The sequence below is a fragment of the Stenella coeruleoalba genome, assembly GCF_951394435.1.
Source record: "Stenella coeruleoalba genome assembly, chromosome: 1".
NCBI classification, from domain to species: domain Eukaryota; kingdom Metazoa; phylum Chordata; class Mammalia; order Artiodactyla; family Delphinidae; genus Stenella; species Stenella coeruleoalba.
Window position 1 is genome coordinate 162339211 of NC_137169.1, and position 12483 is coordinate 162351693.

A 12483-nucleotide genomic window follows, 5' to 3' on the forward strand; every position below is an offset into this window, starting at 1 on the left:
TCTATTTACTTTTCTCCTCCTGCAAAAGTCTCCTTTCACCCGGTTGGTTGATGGTCAATTGATGATTGGCACTCTGAAATCAAATGACATCAGAGCAGGTGTGGAAAAACCAGTTGGATGCAGCAGCCTGGCTGTCCCATAAAGGACTGAACCTCTCTGCTCCTGGCCTCTTGTGACCTCCTGGCACTCGGATCGGGCGTACCTGCGCGCACGCACCTGTGTGTGCATTCACATCTGCACACCTGTCGAAGCTTCATCTCCTGCCCTGTGGTCTGCAGATGCCTAGGCAGGACTTCTTGCAAAACTATTTGGCTGTCCTTATCTTTGGGGTCTGTGGAACACTAGCAAAAATATACTCAAGCTTAGCAAGAGGCTAGGCAACCCTTTGCCCCCTCTCTAAGATGGTGTTTGCTTTAAAAACAAAAGCTAAAAACCAAAAAAAGCCTTCACGTTCCTCATTCCACCTCTGCCCCTCACTACTAGGCCCACGTCCTTTCTCTGCCAGCTGCCCAGATTCCTCCGTGTGTCTCCTCAGGGGCCCCAGGGATGGGTGCAGGGGGCTCTGAGCCCTGGAGAGGGGGACCCCACCTGCTTTGTCTCTCCTACACCCAGAGCGGAGTGACACATGCTTAGAGGAAGCGGATGCCCCTTCTGAGGTGACCTGAGCCAAGAGGGCATCTGGCAGCTCCGCACTGGCCTTAGTTTTCATGGGCTTGTTGCTGTTTGTAAAATTCCCTTAAACCCAACTGTCTACAGTGTTTTATTTTATTTTTTTAATTTTTAATTGGAGTATAGTTGATTTACAATGTTGTGTTAGTTTCTGCTGTACAGTAAAGTGAATCAGTTATAGATATACATACATCCACTCTTTTTTAGATTCTTTTCCCATATAGGTCATTACAGAGTATTGAGAAGAGTTCCCTGTGCTATACAGTAGGTCCTTATTAGTTATCTATTTTATATATAGTAGTGTGTATATGTCAGTCCCACTCTCCCAATTTATCCCTCTTCCCTGCCACCCCCCCTCTCCGCTTTCCCCCCTGGTAACCATAAGTTTGTTTTCTGCATCTGTGACTCTATTTCTGTTTTGTAAATAAGTTCATTTGTATGATATTTTTTAGATTTCACCTATAAGCGATATCATATGATATCTGTCTTTCTCTGTCTAACTTCACTCAGTATGACAATCTCTAGGTCCATCCATGTTGCTGTAAATGGCATTATTTCGTTCATTTTTATGGCTGTCTACAGTGTTTTAAAATATTTTTTCTTAAGGTACTCTGGCAATAGGATTTATCTTTTCCTGTGGTGACAATCAAAACAGGATTTTAATATCTGTATTAAAATATATAACTTTGAATATATATATACATATATGTATATATGTGTGTGTGTGTATATATATATATATATATATATATATATATTCCTTTCATCCACTTGTTCCATTTACACAAGTCTTTGGATATAACTGGCTGTCCTTTGGAACAGTACTTGACCTCTGGTAGGCCCCCAATAAATACATGTTGAGTGGATGCATGCTTGCACACATGAAAAACTGACTAGTAATAGGTAGATATGGAAAGATAGGAGACATAATTGGCATAAAAAGGTTTAACTCTCTCTCTCTGAGTATGTGTGTCCTGGTGGGTGCACATACTTTAATTGTGCCTGTTCAAATATTGTGCCATGTCTTTGCACTTCTATCTTCATGGCCACACCCTAAATACAACTTGGACCTTTTTGGATGTGGTGTCAGAGGGTCCAGATGACAGGTCTCCTACAGACACTTGCATGTGAGGAATGAGGTTCATTGGGCTTTCCCACCCTGGACCCCACCTCATGTCATTTACTTGTACATTTTTCCAAAATCTGTTGCCTGCTACCACTATCGGCCAAGGGGAGCTTTTCAGAGATGCTCTGTAATATTGCACTGAGGGCCTGCAGACTCGCCTATCTCTATTTTCTCCATCCACATCTCCTGATCATTTTCCTGCATAAGGCCCCAGCACCACAGTATTAAAATGACAATAAAATGGGGCACGTCTCTTTAAGGTGCTTGAAGCATCATTGGCAGACATAAGGCATATAAAATATAATCCCAAAAATTTCAGTCAACTAAAAGAATAATTAAAATTAAAAATAGGTTTGCTGTTGTAAAAAAATGGAATTAATTTAAAAGTAGAGTTAATTTTAGACAACCATGCAATTTATAGTTACAACAGAATGTAAATATCATAAACATTGGAAATGTAAATAATATAATAGAGTGAAAATCGGCGTGTGGGCAGCGTTGACAGGAGGGAGAGTTCTAGCATAGTCCTGGCAGGGAGTTAGTTAATACTATCTAAAGTGGAAGCATGAATTGTTAAAAGTAGATTCAACCCTATTAATTTTTTTTTTTTTTTTGCGGCACGCGGGCCTCTCACTGTTGTGTCTTCTCCTGTTGCGGAGCACAGGCTCCGTATGCGCAGGCTCAGCGGCCATGGCTCACGGGCCCAGCCGCTCCGCGGCATGTGGGATCTTCCCGGACCGCGGCACGAACCTGTGTCCCCTGCATCGGCAGGCGGACTCTCAACCACTGCGCCACCAGGGAAGCCCAACCCTATTAATTTTGTTTATAGTTTTAAACATATATACACATCCACACAAGGCAGGGTGGGGGGCATGGTTCAGGGTGTAGCGCCCCCAAAGAGTGAAGTGGCATGAAACAGACCACATGGGAAGGTGCCCTGGGGTCAGGCCCTGTCCCCTGCCTCTCTGGTCGCAAGGCGGGCACGCCTGACACTTCCTTTGCTCCCTGCATCATCCATCTGAACTTGCCAGGAACTGTCCTGCCCTCCCTCCACCCCCGCCCCCCCCCCCCCCCCCCGGCCCCTTGCACTGAGGGCCTGCAGACTCGCCTATCCCTATTTTCTCCCCCGCCCAATACTCTTGGGCCGGCCTGACCGCAGTGGCTTCCCTTTGTTGGTGCTTTCAGCCTAGGGTTGTGTGGTTGTGTTGGAGACAGATGAGTAATGGGCCCGCCAGCCCGAGAGGCACACCCACCCACACCCACCCACCCACCCCCGTGAGGCAGGATCGTGCCTCTGCAGGCCAGCCCGTGTGCCTCATTTTGTGACTTGAGCGCATTCAGCAGCATTCCCTTGCGGCTCTTTAGACAAAGACGGCACCCCGGTGAGTCCAGCCGTCCACAGGAAGGCTGGCTTCTCTGACCCGGGACATGGGCCTGGCTTCCAGGCCACTCCTCTACCATAACATTGACCCTTCCTGTTGGCTTCCTGGCCTGCATTCTGTCACAGTCTGTAGGGTGTGTGTGTATGTGTGTGTGTGTGAAGTGTGCGCAGGGGCAGTTGTGTGTCTCCAGGCCCTCCAGGCTGGGGTTCGGGGTGCTGGGTACCCTCAGGGTTGGCCTGTCCTCTGAAACAATGAACTACATTATATGGTCTCCCTAGAGCTGGGGTTCAGGCTCCTTCCTGGAAACATAAAGATGCAGATGTCCTGAGCTGGATGTCTGATCCCAGGAGTGGGGAGTTTCCATTCTCTTGCTGCCTCACTAGACGTTTAACCAGGAGTATGAAAAATGTATAGATTGTGTTGATTTTGGCAATGGCCACAGCCCTCCAAGCTTGACAAATCCGTCTCTCTACCTTCCCTCTCTCCAGCATGACTCATCCTCTTGTGTCTCTGCCTCACTCCCCTGGGCCATCAAAGGCAGGGCTGGAGGCAGGTAGGGGCAGGTAGGAGGAACTTAGGTGAGCAAGAAAGTTCATGATTCTTCTTAGTTAATACATTGGAAGAGGACCCCAAACTGAGAGATTTGAGGACTAGCATCACATGCTAAGTCAACAGGAATCCAGCTACCCAGACTCAGGGGTCCCAGGGTTGAAAGTGACAGCTACCATCTGGTGAACATCTACTCTGTGCAGGCACTGTTGGGTGCTTCACATACACGCTCTCTAATTTTGGCAACGCATCTGCTGGCAAGGAAGATATCATTACTTCCATTTTGCAGATGAGGAAATCGAGGCTGAAAATAGATTCCATATTTTACTAAGGTTAAGTAAATTGTCCAGGCATCTCATACCCAATTAGAAACAGGGCTTGCCTTCAAACCCTGATCTGTGTGGCTCTGGAGGCCAGATTCTGTGTCCTCCGAAGCTCCTGATTTAGTGTTTTGCCACTTGCACCCTTTCTAAAAGACCTCTATCATGCGCATTAAACAGTGTGCTTCAGGGGCCGCACGGCCTGTCTGAGGATGCCTGACTTACAGACGCCAAGTGGGTGCGTTTTGGTGCTCGGAGCCTCTGTGCATTCTGGGCTCTCCCACCATCCTCATCTCTCCACGCGATGGGGCAGTTGGCTCTGTTTGGGTGTCACGGGGTGCAGAGTTGCAGAGGCTGGGCCTCTGCGTGGGGAAAGCCGAGCGCCCACTACTTGTGGCGCTTGACCTTGAATGAAGAGCTGGCCTTTCTGGTGCTCTGAGGAGCTCAGCGCAAGAACCTCCGACTGCTGCCTGAATAGTTCATAGTCTCCCAGAGACGAAGGGGCCGTGGATGGAGGACCAGTCCAGAGCAGGCAGACAGTCCGGGTGGGTTCTCCCAGGCTGAGTGGCTTGGCGGAGCTGGGACTCAAGCTGTGAACTGGCACTTCTCAGAATGAGGCAGAGGCCTTGGGGAGGGACGTTCTTGCTGTTACCTGCTAGGGCAGAGGAGAAAGCACTCCTTGCCCAAATCCCTCTGACCCATGCTCTCTTCTGGCCTTGGGCCCCCCTAACCCCCATCCCTAATAAAGCCCATCCCTGGCCTCAAATGGTGCATGGTAGGGAGGACCAGGACCAAACGGAGGGGATGGTTTCCCAGAAAACAGGGCTATCGAGAAGCAGCCAGGTGTGATGCATTTCCCTTTGCAATTCTGCCACTCACCCGCCGTGTGGCTCTCAACAAGTCTCTTAACCTTTCCAAGCCTTAGTTTCCTCATCTCTAAAATAGGAGTAGAAGAATGGAACTGGAAACTTACATCCACGTGAAAACCTGCACGCAGATGTTTACGGCAGCTTTATCCATAATCGCCAACTCTTGGAAGCAACCAAGATGTCCTTCATAGGTGAATGCATGAATAAACTGTGGTCCATCCAGACACTGGAGTAAAATTCAGAACTGAAAAGAAGTGAGCTCTCAAGTCATGAAGAGATATGGAGCTACCTTAAATGCATATTCCTAAGTGAAAGAAGCCAATCTGAAAAGGCTACGTAGTGTATGATTCCAACTATGTGACATTCTGGAAAAGGCAAAACTATGGAGAGAGTAAAAAAATCACTGGTTACCAAGGGTTTAGTGGGGTGAGAGGGATGAATAGACAGAGCACAGAGATACTTAGGGCAGTGAAACTATGCTGTGTGATACTGAATGGTGGATACATGTCATTATTTATTTTTCCAAACCCAAAGAATGTACAACACCAGGAGTGAACCCTAATGTAAATGATGGACTTCAGGCGATAGCGACAGGTCAGTGTAGGCTCATCAGAAGAATGTGCCACTCTGATGGGAAATGTTGGTACAGGGGGAGGCTGTGCACGTGGTGGGGGGGGCAGAGGGTATACAGGAACTCTCTCTATACTTCTGCTCAGTTTTGCTCTAAAAAATAAAGTCTGCTTTTTAAAAAATAGGGGTAGAAACATGTCATACAGGCATAGTACTGATAGCGTGAAGTCATGTATATAAGCTGTCTAACACATTGTAGGTAGTGAATAATGGAGCCGCTGTCACCACAATGTGGGTTCATGATTTTTCTTTGTACCTTTAGTAAAGAATATATATTCATTATAAAAGAATATATATTCATTATAAAATATATATTAGTAAAGAATATATATTCATTATAAAATTATAAAGAATAAATATTTATTAGGACTCCCCTGGTGGCACAGTGGTAAGAATCCACCTGCCAATGCAGGGGACACGGATTCGAGCCCTGGTCCGGGAAGATCCCACATGCCGCGCAGCAACTAAGCCCGTGCGCCACAACTACTGAGCCTGCGCTCTAGAGCCCATGAGCCACGACTACTGAAGCACGCGTGCCTAGAGCCCGTGCTCCGCAACAAGAGAAGCCACTGCAATGAGAAGCCCGCGCACTGCAGTGAAGAGTAGCCCCCGCTCGCCGCAACTAGAGGAAGTCCGCGTGCAGCAATGAAGATCCAGTGCAACCAAAAATAAATTTTAAAAAAACAATATATATTTATTATAAAAATTTAGACTATAAAGAGAGGAAAAACACTTGAAATCCCATTACTCAGAGCAAGCATATCACCTACCTTCCAAATTTCTCTCTATGCATAATATATATGTAAGTATGTGTATGTTTTTATATAATTAGGATCACGAAACGCAGCCTTTTTCTCTTTCAGTAATATGCTTGTGGACATCTTTCCAAGTTGACCAATCTACATCATCTTATATAATGGCTAAATATACCATAATTGTAGCTGGCCCCCTGTAGATGGATGTGCAGTATTTCTAGTATTTTGTTGCCATAAATAACTGTGTGATGAACCTTTTAGTGGAGACGTATTTAGATATAAATACACACTGAGGATAAATTCCTGCAGGAAATTGGTATCACCAATAAGGCAAGAACCTTCTCATTTACCCACATCCTCTTTAATACTGGAAGTTATCAATTTTGGTTAACAATTTTCTTTTCTGAAACTAGAGCAAGATTTTAGAAGTTCAAATATTGGAGGGGGTGGGTAGGAAGGCAGGGAGGAGAGACATCCCAGGTGGGCAAAGGTGCCTCTCCGAGGTGGGGGAGAGTTGCCCCTCACCGGGCTCCATGCACACCTGGCACCTCACCTCTGCAGGGAGCCGACACCAGGGGCCTCCCTTGCTCAGGCTGGGGAGAGGGGCTCAATGGGGGTCTCAGGTTCATCAGAGCCTTTTTTATCAGGACTCAGTGGAGGTCTGGAGGAAGGTCAATGGGCAGTGATGGGATGTGCACAGACGGGCTTCCGGGATGAGGATGCCAGTTGCTGTGGCTACTGGTGAGATTGACTAGGATTTTAGCCAGTTAATATGAATAGCTAGTATTTATTGATCTCTTAGTTTGCATCAGGTGTTGTGTTATGATTTACGTAATTACCTCGTCTAATGCTCTTAGCAACGCTGTGAGGCAGGTACTGCCATCGGCTCCATTTAGAGAGGAAGCTGAGGCACGCAGGAGTTAGGACACTAGCCTAGGGGTAGGTCAGCACTCACACTCTGGTCTCTCCACTTCAGCAAAAGGCAGAAGACCATTCATTCCTGCCTCTATTCACTCAACCAATTCATACTAACCCCCTTCCAAATGCTTAATAGTGGCTGGTCCTCTTGAACACTGAGCAGGGCCCAGAGCAAAGGGCTGGGAAAGGGTGGACTTCAGGAGCTGCAGCCCTGGAGGCTTAGAGGGGCGTGTGGTCGAAGAGGACACTAGAGGGCCTGAGGTCCGAGGGGAAATCTTGGAGCCATGTGGAGAGAGGTGCTTCTGGCTGGGGGAGCAGGGCGTGTCGAGGTTGCAGGGTGCAGTGGGGCTGCAGGTGGTGAAGCAGGGCCGGGCCGGCCTGGGACAGACAGGCACAGAGAGCATTCTAGGTGGTCTCTGAGTGGACATGGTTGTTCTTGAGTGGAGGGACCCCCAGCACAAGAATGGGGGACTCTTGAAGAAATATCTGAGAAGGGAGCCAAGGCAGGGACCCCAAGACTGAGGACTGTCCCCACTGACTTGCTCGGAATGACCTTAACTCCTGCTTTTTAAAAACTTTTGTAACATTGTAATTTTCCAATGCACTTTTTTGTGTGTGTGGGGGTGGTGATAGTGGTTTTTGTTTGTTTGTTTTTTAATTTATTTTAATTAATTAATTAATTAATTTGGCTGCTCCGAGTCTTAGTTGCGGCAGGATCTTCATTGTGGCATGTGGGATCTTTAGTTGTGGCATGCAGGATCTTCATTGTGGCATGTGGGTCTTTAGTTGTGGCATGCAGGATCTTCATTGTGGCATGCGGGATCTTTAGTTGTGGCATGCAGGATCTTCATTGTGGCATGCGGGATCTTTAGTTGTGGCATGCAGGATCTTCATTGTGGCATGCGAGATCTTTAGTTGTGGCATGCAGGATCTTCATTGTGGCATGCGGGATCTTTAGTTGTGGCATGCAGGATCTTCATTGTGGCATGTGGGATCTTTAGTTGTGGCATGTGGGATCTTTAGTTGTGGCATGTGGGATCTAGTTCCCTTACCAGGGATCGAACCTGGGTCCCCTGCATTGGGAACGTGGAGTCTTAACCACTGGACCACCAGGGAAGTCTCTGTTTTTTAATTTTTAAAGAATTTATTTTATTGAAGTATAGTTGATTTACAGTATTGTGTTAATTTCTGCTGTACAGCAAAGTGATTCAGTTATACATATATATATATATATATATATATATATATATATATATATATACACACACATTCTTTTTCATATTCTTTTCCATTATGTGTTTTTTCAGATTTTTCTGTAGTGCCTAAGAACAAAATTATTTTAAAACTAAAATCTATTTGTGTGCTTGGTTTAGAAATGGCTGGCTAGGGGGAGCTGGTGAGACTACAGGTGACCCACCAGGAGCTCGGTGGGGCGGGAAGGAATCCACACGTCAGAGTAGTGTTGGGAGAGGTGGGATGGAACATTAACTGGGGGCCTCTGTGTCCCAGGCCTCCTGTGCAGTGCTTTACATCATGGACCCCATTTAATCCTCATGGCAGCCCTATGAACAGGCTATTATTCCCACTATATAGTCGAGTAAATTAATGATCCGAGGAGTTCAATAACTTACCCAAGGTCACAAAGCTGGTTGAGCAGTGAGTGGAGGCCAGGCCTTCCTCCCAAGTCCATCCTCTTTCCATTTTCCTGTAGCACAGGCCAGGTCCCGAGGGGGAACGGGGGAAGTGGTAAGTTTGTTCTGAGGTTGACCTTGTCCAAGAAGGCCTGGGGTACCCAGAGCATGGACACAGGCTCCTGGATTCAGAGGCTGTCATGCTTCCCCTTGGGCCTCAGTAGTGGCTTTGGCCATGCAGGGTGAGAAGCTGCTCTTCACTGACCTGGGAATGACCGCAAGGGAGGCCTATGAGCTCATTGTAACCCAGGCTCTGAATCCTGGGAACCTGCCCCATCCTCACCCCACATCCTGGCTCCAGCTGGAGGAGGGGGAGAGTGAAGTGGAGAGGCCACACTATCTTGGGATCTTGCATACAACCCTGGGGTGAAAGGGCCTTAAGGGTTCCTTATCAACAGAATGCCTCTGGTTCAGAAAAATTAGCCTCTTTGTGTGCCTGTGTGTGTGTGTGTGTGTGTGTGTGTGTGTGTGTGTGTGTGCATTTGGCAACTGGGGTCAGGCAGGAACTAACTAGGGCAGCCCTGGGGACTAAGGGGAGGTTTGTAGCTTTTGCATTTTGGAAAGCAATCTCCTAGCACAGTTCCATCTGCTGAATTCACCTCCTCTGGGCTGAAGTAGAAGAAAGACTGTATCTTTGGACATAGGTTGCCATGGCCTCTGGTCCTGACCCCCTTGTTCGAGATGGTGCCTTTGGTGGTGACCTTCAGGGACCAAGAAGGCCAGGAGCAGGGCTAGTAGAAGTAGGGAGGTGGTCCTGGCCTCAGCTCAGCACTTCCTGGCCTCCGTCCTCTGCCAGTCTGCTGCTGACCTCTGGAGATGGTGTCCATGAGAAACCCACATCCGTTCGAGACTAAGGGCTCTGGGTTCCCAATATGGCCCAGGGTCTGTGTTACGGGTTGAATTGTATCCCCCCACCTGGCAAAAAAATAATATGTCAACGTTCTAACCCCCAGTACATCAGAATGTGACCTTGCTTGGAAACAAGGCAGTTGCAGATGTAATTAGTTAAGAAAAGGTTGCACTAGAGTAGGATGGTCCCCTAATTCAATATGACTGGTGTCATGTGAGGATGACCATGTGAAGACACAGGCATACAGGGAGAAGGCCATGTAGAGACTGAAGCAGAGATGGGAGTGATGCAGCTGCAAGCGGAGGACAACCGAAGACTGCCAGCAAACCACAGAAGCTGGGAAGAGGCAAGAAACGATCCTCCTACAGGCTCCAGAAGGAGCGTGAGCCTGCTGACAGCTTGATTTCAGACTTCTGGCCTCCAGAACTGAGAGACAATGATTCCAGGTGGTGTTTTTTTTTTTTTTTTGCGGTACGCGGGCCTCTCACTGTTGTGGTCTCTCCCGTTGTGGGGCACAGGCTCCGGACGCGCAGGGTCAGCGGCCATGGCTCACGGGCCCAGCTGCTCCGCGGCATGTGGGATCCTCCCGGACCGGGGCACGAAACCGCGTCCCCTGCATCGGCAGGCGGACTCTCAACCACTGTGCCACCAGGGAAGTCCCAATAATTTCAGTTTTAAGCCGCCTAGTTGGTGGTGCTTTGTTATAGCAGCGAGGAAACCAATACAGCCTGGGTCTGAGGGTAGCGCACTCTCTGAGGGTAGCGCACAGGAGCCCTCTCTGCACCCTGGCATACAGTTCCCTCTTTGAGAAGGGCCCCTCTGTGCTTGTGTCTCCATCATTCCTCCTATCTTGAGGCAAAGATGGCCTGTGGGGGTTTAAGCACTGGGCTCCAGTGGAGACAACCCTGCCTTGGCAACCTCATGAATGTCCCCACTCAGAGCACATGAGGCCTGCAGGCTACTGGTTGTGGCTGGGGGGGCCTTGCTTCTGTGTGTGGAGAAGGGATGGGGCCTGTGACCTCATCTCTGCTGGCCTAAAAGCCCTGGGCTTAGCATTTCCAGGGGCCAGGAAATATCAAGACGTGCTTCAGTGGTTTTGCTACAGTCTGTGATTACACGGTCTGATGGGACAGGCTCATTGGTGCTCAAATGTGCTTTTTATAAAATCCCAAACCACTCCTCTTGGAGTCTTCTGTTCCCCCGCTCCGTCCAGCTCAGCGTGAGGCTGTAAAAAAAAAAAAATGTTCCTGTGGTTTTGGTGCTGTGTGTGTGTGTGTGTGTGCACACGCACGCATGTGTGTCAGCGAGAGGCAGAGCACAGAGAGACAGACAGAAATGGAGAGATTCAGATGCACAGGTGGACACAGAGTGCCCGTGTCTGCAGCACACAGAGTTGAAATAGGAGACTGGAAGACTTCTTCCTTTCTCAAGACGCTCTCCCCTTTGGGAGCCAGTGGCAGCTCTCACTTGAGGTAGAGCTGGCGAGTTTCCACTCCTTGGCAGCCCCGGAGAATTCTTCATCACTCAGAGCTTGGCCAGGAGCTGGATAGGTGTGTCCCAGGAGCAGAGCCCAGACAATGCCTCTTTGTGTGGGCTCTGGCCTCGGTGCTCCCTTATCAAAGCCCTGGCATTTCTGGGCACTGCGGGCAGGGGAGATGCGGTCTGCACGCCACCTGTGCCCTTCACCCCCACCAGGGGTGAGGCCGTCCTCGTGCCGGGCAGAGGTCTCCTACTGGGGGAGCCCAGGAATGCATGTGGGCGTGGGCGGGGTTATGGTGCGTGGCCCAGAGTGAGCTGTACCCATCCCCTCTCTAGGTGAGAGCATAGCTCCTCCGGAGGAGAGCTGGGAATGCCCAGAAGAGGGTGGAGTGTGAAGGAGAGGATGTCGCGTGGGCCTCACCTGCAGGCACGAGGGAGGTGAGCAGTAGGGCTTCTAAATGCCATCCCAGAAAGGTGGTCAGGACTTCAGACCACTGAGTCAGAAGGTTGCAGGCTTCTGGAATCTCTTCATGTCCCCACATTTGCTGGGTGCTCCCCTGCAGGCATTAATGGCAAAACCTGTACAAGGAGTGTGGTCCAGGTGCTCATCTTTGGGGATGTAAGGGAAGGGGGCAGCTGGGGAGAGTGGGGGTCTCTTTCCAAAACTCCCCGAGAGCGTGGGGAGAAGAGGAGACTCACCCCTACCGCCGCCCCAGGACGGAGTGCGCTTCACAGCTTTAAGAAGATAGTCCCAATGTGCCGAGGTTTTGGAACTTGTTAAAAGGAAGGAAAAGAGTGTCAGGAGGCTCAGCCCTTATCAGCCAAAAGTTGTCCCCTCGTCCCCAGGTTATACAAACAAGTCCAGGCTGTCGTGTCCCCTGCCGCATCCCCATGCACCTGGCATCACAATCGAGCAGCTTCTCATGGAGACTCCGGCAGCCTCCCTCAGCTGGGCCTTCCGGCTGAGCTGTGGCACCTCCGGGACAGGTGACCCTGGCGGGCCCAGCAGCTTCTGTGAGAACCAACCTCAAATCTGAGCATGTTGCCTGCTGATGGGCTTAAGTTGATTTCTCTTGCTGCCCACCTTTTCTTCACTCCCATCCTCCATACACACGCCCCTCCCCTGGCCTGCCCCAGCCTCTCTGCCTCCTGCCCCCTTCAACTTCACCTCCCTTCTGCCAGGGAGGCTCCAGAGAGAGCCCTGAGGAAGCTGGAGACTGCTCGCAGCCTTGGTTCTGCCACTGA

At 49.3% G+C, this 12483-nt stretch overlaps 1 protein-coding gene across 2 annotated transcripts in view; it reads left to right on the top strand.

The window, feature by feature from the left end:
* Positions 1–12483, top strand: part of RASSF5 (Ras association domain family member 5) — a 71104-nt gene that overhangs the window by 14227 nt on the left and 44394 nt on the right. The gene's annotated exons all lie outside the window — the stretch shown is intronic.